Genomic DNA, 8,413 nt, shown 5'->3' with positions numbered 1-8,413 from the left:
CCCGGGCCACAGAGTGAGACTCCGTCTCAAAAAAAAAAAAAAAGAGCTCTGTACACTATAAGAAGTATACCAAGACATGGCCGGGCCTCACGCCTGTAATCCCAGCACTTTGGGAGGCCGAGGCGGGTGGATCACGAGGTCAGGAGATCCAGACCATCGTGGCAAACACGGGCAAACCTCGTCTCTACTAAAAAAACACAAAAAATTAGCCAGGCATGGTGGCAGGTGCCTGTAGTCCCAGTTACTTGGGAGGCTGAGGCAGGAGAATGGTGTGAACCCAGGAGGCGGAGCTTGCAGTGAGTGGAGATGGTGCCACTGCACTCCAGCTCAGGCGACAGAGCAAGACTCCGTCTCAAAAAAAAAAAAAGAAAAAAAAAAGAAGTATACCAAGACATAAAGACCACTGAGGCAAGATGATGAACTCTTTTTGTTTTTTTTTTTAAGACAGAGTCTCACTCTGTTGCCCAGGCTGGAGTACAGTAATGCAATCTCCGCTCACTGCAACTTCCACCTCCGAGGTTGGAGTGATTCTCCTGCCTCAGCCTCCTGAGTAGCTGGGATTACAGGCGCGTGACACCACGCCCAGGTAATTTTCGTATTTTTAGTAGAGACAGGGTTTCACCATGTTGGTCAGGCTCGTCTCGAACTCCTGACCTCGTGATCCACCTGCCTCGGCCTCCCAAAGTACTGGAATTACAGGCATGAGCCATCACGCCCGGGCTGATGATGAACTTTTTATTAAAAAAAAAAACCTTTGGTTGCGTGTGGTGGCTCACGCCTGTCATCTCAGCACTTTGGGAGGCTGAGGCAGGCAGGTCACTTGAGGTGAGGAGTTCCAGACCAACCTGGCCAACATGGCAAAATCCCATTTCAACTAAAAATTTTTAAAAAGTAGCCAGGTATGGTGGTGCATACCTGTAATCCCTCTACTTGGTAGGCTGAGGCATGAGAATTGCTTGAACCTGGGAGGCAGAGGTTGCAGTGAGCCAAGATTGCACCACTGTACTCCAGCCTGGGTGACGGAGTGAGACTGTCTCAAAAATAAAACCAAACAAAAAACCTTCTTTCATTGCCAGACATGGTGGCTCACACCTGTAATCCCAGCACTTTCCCTGGGAGACTGAGGTGGGATGATTCCTTGAGCCCAGGAAGTCAAGACCAGCCTGGGCAACAAAATGAGATCCCAGTGCTAAAAAAAAAAAAAAAATTATCTGAGCAAGGTGGCACATGCCTGTGGTCCTACCTACTCAGGAGGTTGAGGCAGGAGGATTGTTTGAGCCCAGGAGGTAGAGGCTGCGGTGAGCCATGTTTGCACCACTGCACTCCAGCCTGGGTGACAGTGAGGCAGTGTCTCAAAAATAAATAAATAAATAAAAATTAAAAACCTTCTTTTAAGTTGGACAGTTTATATAAAAGAGAATTGGCTACACATGTATGAAATTTATTCTACCTCACTACTATTCTTTTTTCTTTTTTTTTTTTTTTTGAGACGGAGTTTCGCTTTTGTTGCCCAGGCTGGAGTGCGATGGTGTGATCTCAGCTGACTGCAACCGCTGCCTCCTGGGTTTAAGCGATTCTCGTGCCTCAGTCTCGCCAAGTGGTTGGGATTACAGGCATGCGTCACCATGCCTGGCTAATTTTTTTTTTTTTTTTTTTGAGAGGGGGTCTTTCTCTGTTGCCCAGGCTGGAGGGCAGTGGTGTGATGTCAGCTCACTGCTTCCTCTGCCTCCTGGGTTCAGGCAATTCTTCTGACTCAGCCTCCAGAGTAGCTGGGATTACAGGCGTGCACCACCATGCCCAGCTAATTTTTCTATCTTTAGTAGAGATGGGGTTTCACCATGTTGGCCAGGCTGGTCTTAAACTCCTGACCTCAAGTGATCTGCCTGCCTCGGCCTCCTGAAGTGCTGGTATTACAGGTGTGAGCCACTGCACCTGGCCGGAGTCTCTCTTGTTGATTACCTCAGCCAAAGTGCCTTCTGAAATAGTACCACAGATGTGTGCTTCTAGTTCTGTTTGTAGTAGAAGGCACGGCATGTACCGTCATTCACCCTGCCTGCTCCATCTGCATCCCCCTCACATCTAGCAAGAGTTTTCCTTTACACAGGGCTTATTACTCCTCTGCTGATCACTTGCCTATGCCTTCTCTTGGAGTTAACACCCTTGCCAAGTCCTAAGTGGCCTTTGAAGATCAGGCCCTGCTTAGCTCTGGGCTCCTGTCTCTCTTTGATATCCTCTCTACTTTTCTCAAACCTGTCAAAACTGGATTTGGACTCCGTGACACTGGGGTTGGAAACATGCTTTGTCCGCATCTTCCCAGGGTGGCACTCAGGCCTGCACTAGCTAAGGTAGCCCTGCGGCAGGGTCCAACTCTACCTTATTGTTAATTTGTTTATTGTCTGCGTCCGCTAGAGCTGGGGTGAAGAGGGCAGCCAGATCAGACATGAGGAGGCCTGGGAGGCTAAGGCATCTTCGGTTTTGGGCAGTGCTGCTAGAAACCACGAACATTACTCATCTTGCAGCATGTGTGCACATGGGGTGACCCGGGGGCCTCCTCGAATGCAGCGTCTACGCCTAGGGAATGGACGCACTATTACCAGTTCCGCCCTGGGAGGATTCATCGGTAACCTACTGAGCACAGAGGCCGGTGCGCACCCATGGAAAAGCCCGCGCTCGCGAGTCCTCCTGGTGCCGGGGCCCCAGAGCATTCAAGACCCGTCGACCGTGAGGCAGGTCAAGGGGTACACAGGGTGCGAGTTCGTTAGTCAAAAGCGGGGTGCGGGCGCGAGCCACGGGCACGGGAACCTCGCGCCGCCGACCGGGGCCCTAGGCCCGACGACGGCAGGTAGGGCGAGTGGAAGCACACTTGGCTGGGACGTGCCCCAGGCACCATCCGGGTGGCTTCCGGCGCGGGATGTCCGCAGCCCCGCAGCTTCCAGGACGCTAGACAATCTGCGACTGATCAGCTTCCGCCGGTTTGGGGATAAAGGGAAGACAGGCTCGCGGGGAGTGGGAACGCCTGAAGGCCGTGCCTCTCCTTTCAGGTGGGCCAGGGGCAAGCCGGTAAGAGCCTGGGGCAAGGGATAGAAAGAGGACCACCTCATCACAACCCAGAGCTCAGGACTCCTATACAGTCCCATAGGGAACAGGCGGCCGCCATTCCCCTCCCCCACGCTGGCGGGTAAGGCTAGAGAACGGTTTCTTTTTTTTTTTTTTTTGAGACGGAGTCTTGCTGTGTCGCCCAGGCTGGAGTGCAATGGTGTGATCTTGGCTCACTGCAACCTCCGCCTCCTGTGTTCAGTGATTCTCCTGCGTCAGCCTCCCGAGCAGCTGGGATTACAGGCGCCCGCCACCACGCCCAGCTAATTTTTGTATTTTTAGTAGAGACGAGGTTTCACCAGGTTGGCCAGGCTGGTCTCGAACTCCTGACCTCAGGTGATCCACCCGCCTTGGCCTCCCAAACTGCTGGGATTACAGGTATGAGCCAACGCGCCCGGCCTGAGAACGGTTTCAAGGAAGAGGCATGCGCATGAAACAATTATAAATCGCTGAAACTCCCAAATTCAATATTCGCGGGAAGGCGCAGCCGCAATAAAAAGCCGGGAGGGTTTATGGGTGCGGATGCTGAGCCCAAAACCCAAGCGTGGAATAATCCGCCGGCGGGAGGTTGGGTGGGGGGTGGTGGCTCTTGAAGTTACGCTTGAGCTAGAGCTCTTTGTGACGCAACCTGGCGGTGCGGGCAGCTGGCTGCGCGTGTGCAGAGCTCGCACAAAAGGCCTTACTTAGGTTGCGCAGGCGCCCGCTGGCCAGAGTCGCAGAGGGTCCGCGTTTGCAGTCCAGCGACCCCGTGGGTGCTGTTTTTGCGAGGACTGTTTGTCCTCATAACTCTGGGAGGGCCACAGGGACCTTGGCGAGCTGCGGGCTGCCATCCAGAGCCGTGAGTGGTTCGCTGAATCTCCGCACCGCCGCTGAAGCTTGCAGGCTGGCCGCCTCCGCTGTGTGAGAAGTCGGAGGAGGTGGAGCGGAAGCGGCCGCCGCAATTTCCTTTCCTCCACGTTGGCTCTCAGCCTTCCCCAAGGTCCGGGGTGCCGACAGCTGCTGTTCAAGACAGCTTTGGGGGTGCGGTCGCTGGACGAGAAGGTGTTGGGTGTTGGAGTCGCCGGGGAGGGTGCATCCGCCCGGTTTTTGTTCCGTGTGGGGGCGGTGCGGGCCGGGGGGCACCGCGGAGGCGGAGGACAGCTTAATTGGCCCTCTCAGGTCTGGTCCTCTTCCCTGCCTTGCATTTTTGTTTCAACGCCGGACCGCGTATAAGAGACCATGATGTTGGACACCGAAGGTGGAAAGGGGATTCGTGGTGAAGGTCTGGGGCTTGCCCTGGTCTTGCTCGGCAGATGAAGTCCAGAGGTTTTTTTCCGGTGAGTTAGAACTAGGTCGCGGGAGTTCGAGGCCGGGGCGGGCGGGCGGGCAGCCGGGGCGCCCTTTGGCGAGGCGCGGGCGACTGCACTCACCGCTGTGTCGCTCGCGCCCGGCCGGCCGCTGTTACGCAATGGAAATTTCGAAAGCCCCGCCCGTCCTCCTGGCCTTTGAGAGTGCGGCACATCTGGCAGACTTTTTCTTTACTTACCTGTGAACACCAGCTTTTCTTTTATGGGTGTCTTTTTTTCTTCTGAGTTGGAGTCTCTTGTCACCCAGGCTGGAGGGCAGTGGGGCGATCTCGGCTCACTGCAACCTCCGCCTCCTGGGTTCAAGCGATTCTTCTGCCTCAGCCTCCCGAGTAGCTGGGACTAGAGGCGCGCACTACCACGCCCGGCTGATTTTTGTATTTTTGGTAGAGAGGGTGTTTCACCATGTTGGCCAGGCTGGTCTCGAACTTCTGACCTCAAGTGATTCGCCCACCTCGGTTTCCCAAAATGCTGGGATTACAGGGGTGAGCCACCGCGACTGGCCCGGTGTCTTATTTCGAGAGGATAAATTGTCGTAGGTGGGATTTCCTCCTCAATCTTGAGAAAACCTCCGAGTAATTAGACAAATAATAGTAATGTTTTGCAGCGTCTTGAAATGTAACATCTTGTTTCTAGTTTTGATGTTTCCTTGAAAAGGAGCATTCTTCGGAAAGTTAAAATGTCACGTCTTAATTTCAGTTTTCCTAATCAAGATTTGGTAATTGAAGAGTGTTTGCTCATTTAGTACAGTTGAAGACACTAAAGCCCAGGGAAGTTTTTTTGCAGTACATAGGTTTCCTGAGTATTTTCTATCAGAATGTCCTTGTTCCCATTATTAGACTGGAAAAAAGAAATCAGACAGATAAAATTCTATTTGGATGAAATTGATAGCTTTTGGCAAGACGTTTGTAGTATTGACTTAACTATGTGAGTTTAGTGTCAGTAACGGAAAACGACCTGTAAAACAAGAACCAAGTACACTGGAAGCCACCTTGCAGGGGGCAACACTGGGTTTGGCTTCAGCCCTGCAACTTGGAGCATTTTAGCTTGGTAACACTGATCCCCTTTGAGGTGAGTATTGGGCCTGTAAATTGGATTTGAATGAGGAACCGCAATGTGGCTGCTGGTAAGGTAAAACTGACAAATGCGCCAGAGCAAAACAACTCGCAATGAAGTATGTTTGCTGTAAAGTCACAAAGTCTAGGCTTGATAATGTTCCGAGAAATTAATAAAAGATGTGTGATGTAGACGTGAGTAGCAAGGACTTGAGAGGAATTCATTCTGAAACTGCTTTGAATATTGGATGTTGTTGATGGGTTGGAAACGTATCACCTTGGGAGTGAGGTTTTTTTTTTTTATTGGAGTTCTAGGAGTTGGTAATATCGTGGTCATTATATATAGGCTGAAGGGGTGGCCTGCCCCTCCACACCTGTGGATGTTTCTCTTGTTAGGTGGAACAAGAGACTTGAGAAAAGAAATAAGACACAGAGACAAAAGTATAGAGAAAGAAAAAGTGGGCCCAAGGGAGTCCGGCGCTCAGTATACAGAAGACCCGGGCCAGCACCTGTCTCTGAGTTCCCTCTGTATTTATTGATTGTTATCTTTACCATCTTAGAAAAAGGGAAGTGGCAGGATAATAGGATCATTATAGGGAGAAGGTACATATTAATAAAGATCACTGTGACATGAATAAGGAAAAATGCTGTGCCTTGATAGGCATATGCAAACATCTCCATAAACCTTTTTAGTGCATGAAGAGCAGCATTGCCGCTAGCACGTCCCACCTTCAGCCGTAAGGTGGTTTTCTCCTTTCTCAGTAAACAACATACAATCACCGAGATGTTCCATTGCCCAGGGACGGGCAGGAGACAGATGCTTTTCTCTATCTCAACTGCCAAGAGGCTTTCTTTCCTCTTACACTAGTCCTCCTCAGCACAGACCCTTCACGGGTGTCCCCCGGGTGTCAGGCTGGGGGACGATTAGGTCTTTCCCTTCCCACGAGGCCGTATTTCAGACTATCATATAGGGATAAACCTTGGACAATACCTAGCTTTCCTAGGCAGAGGTCCCTGTGACCTTCCGCATGTATATGTCCCTGGATACGTGAGATTAAGAGAATGGTGATTACTTTTAACCAGCAAGCTGCCTTCAGGCACTTGTTTAACAAAGCACATCCTGCACAGCCCAAAATCCATTAAACCTTGAGTCACCACAGCACATGTCTTGCAAGGACAGGGTTGGGGGTGGGGTCACAGATTAACAGCATCTCAAATACAGAACAAAATGGAGTCTCTTATGTCTACTTCTTTCTATATAGACACAGTAATAGTCTGATCTGTCTTTTCCCCACAATAGGCTTCACAAGTTACATAATTTGTAGTGGGGACATGGAATAGACATTTCATCTGTGTCACCCAGAGGTGGTTTTAGGTTTTAAATTCTGTATTAACGGTTGTTTTCTTTCCAGACTGCAAAATTCAAAATGGGGAAGAAGGTATAACAGCACTGGCAGAAGAGCTGGCTTTGAGAGGATGAGGCGTGATGGTTATGGTGGAGGTATGTGAGGATTTGCAAGGTTCGGCAAGTAGTGTGTTCCTTTGTCTTGGTGTTTTATTTGATTGATTGTACTTTGTCTTTCAGGGTATGGAGGCTAGGACGATTACAATGGCTATAATGATGGCTATGGATTTGGGTTAGATTTGGAAGAGGTAAGGTAAAAATTGAATTTCTCTGTTGAAGGATGCTTACACTGTTGTTCATCTGGACCTCAATTACTGTTTTTCAGGAATGTCTGATCACAGATACAGGGATGGTGGCTGTACTTTCCAGAGCACAACAGGACACTGTATGCATGCGTGGATTACATTACAGAGCTACTGACAATGAGACATGCATGGATTACCTTACAGAGCTCCTGAGAATGACATTTATAATGTAAGTGTAAGATGAACTCACAAGTCAATATTTCAGTATGGCAGTAAAAGTCTGAGCCTTATTCTATAAAGTGAGCACTACGTTAGAAATTTTGGTTTTATTGTAACATTAGAAAGTTGATTTAACTCTTGGAAATGCCTTGTGTTGTAGTTTTTTTCACCGCTCAATCCTGAGAGAGTACACATTGAAATTGGTCCTGATGGCAGAGTAACTGGTGAAGCAGATGTCGAGTTTGCAACTCATGAAGATGCTGTGGCAGCTGTGTCAAAAGACAAAGCAAATATGCGGAAGTGTGATTGAGCATTTGTGGGTTCTTAACAGGTGATTATGTGACTAACGTTTACAATTGAGAAATAGAAAAATAATATATGAGAAGTTTCCTCTCCAGTAATAGATTAATTCTTGGAGGATGGGGGGCAGTGTGTTGAAGCAGGTTTGGATTTTTAAAATTAGTATAACAAGGATTTGTGATACGCACATCTTGAAGTATATATCCTTAATTGACAAGATAGATGAATATGTAAAGGCTAGAGTTTGGAGTTAAAGTAGATGACCTAAGAGAAGTAGCTAGAATTTTCTTTGCCAAAGTATTTGAAGTTCACAGATCTGCTTGTTTAAAAACTTTATAGAGGCCGGGCGCGGTGGCTCAAGCCTGTAATCCCAGCACTTTGGGAGGCCGAGGCGGGTGGATCCCGAGGTCAGGAGATCGAGACCATCCTGGTTAACACGGTGAAATCCCGTCTCTACTAAAAATACAAAAAACTAGCCGGGCGAGGTGGCGGGCGCCTGTAGTCCCAGCTACTCGGGAGGCTGAGGCAGGAGAATGGCATGAACCCGGGGGCGGGGGGCCGGAGCTTGCAGTGAGCTGAGATCCGGTCACTGCACTCCAGCCTGGGCGACAGAGCGAGACTCCGTCTCAAAAAAAAAAAAAAAAAAGTGCTTATCCTGTTTTGTTTCACCAACAAACATTTTCAAACTTTTTTTCTCATTTCAGAACACAGATATGTAGAACTCTTCTTGAATTCTACAGCAGGAGCAAG

At 49.5% G+C, this 8,413-nt stretch overlaps 1 long non-coding RNA gene across 1 annotated transcript; it reads left to right on the top strand.

Annotated features, from left to right (window-relative positions):
* Positions 1–3,745: 3,745 nt before the first annotated feature.
* On the top strand, positions 3,746–8,013 carry LOC111537936. Its single transcript, XR_003308697.2, has 5 exons — positions 3,746–4,412; positions 6,907–6,995; positions 7,080–7,147; positions 7,225–7,373; positions 7,524–8,013. It is a non-coding gene; the product is annotated as an uncharacterized LOC111537936 (long non-coding RNA).
* The last annotated feature ends 400 nt before the right edge of the window (positions 8,014–8,413 follow it).

The sequence above is a fragment of the Piliocolobus tephrosceles genome, chromosome 9 (genome assembly GCF_002776525.5).
Source record: "Piliocolobus tephrosceles isolate RC106 chromosome 9, ASM277652v3, whole genome shotgun sequence".
NCBI lineage: Eukaryota > Metazoa > Chordata > Mammalia > Primates > Cercopithecidae > Piliocolobus > Piliocolobus tephrosceles.
The sequence above is the reverse complement of the archived record's forward strand: the minus strand, read 5'-3'. Positions and strand labels throughout refer to the sequence as shown.